We start from the raw sequence: 411 nt of genomic DNA on the forward strand, positions 1-411 counted from the left end.
TGGGAGACGTGCTCTAGCATCCCCCACTTACTGGCCTGGGTCAGTGCAGACCTCCCCCTGCCTTTCCCAATTGAAAACTGAATGTCAGTTCAGTTGATTATTGGTTCAACCTACACAGCTTAAAGGAAGCTGCCTAGATTGAACTGATTCAACCTCAGGCTTTTTGACTGTCTGTACTTAGCCCATGGGTACACTTCTAGCTTGCGGTGCCTAGTCTGTAGTGCTGCTGATTAGCCAGAGTCTATAGAACAGCTGGCTATAAGGAAATTCTGTCTTCATAGTTTCATAGTTTCTAGGGTCGGAAGGGACCTGAGCAGATCATCTAGTCCGACCCCCTGCCATGGGAGGAAAGAGCACTGGGGTCACGACCCCAGTAAGGTGGTCATCCAACCTCCTCTTAAAAAACCCCAG

The sequence above is a fragment of the Gavialis gangeticus genome, unplaced genomic scaffold, assembly GCF_001723915.1.
Source record: "Gavialis gangeticus isolate Ggan-Ray unplaced genomic scaffold, GavGan_comp1, whole genome shotgun sequence".
NCBI lineage: Eukaryota > Metazoa > Chordata > Crocodylia > Gavialidae > Gavialis > Gavialis gangeticus.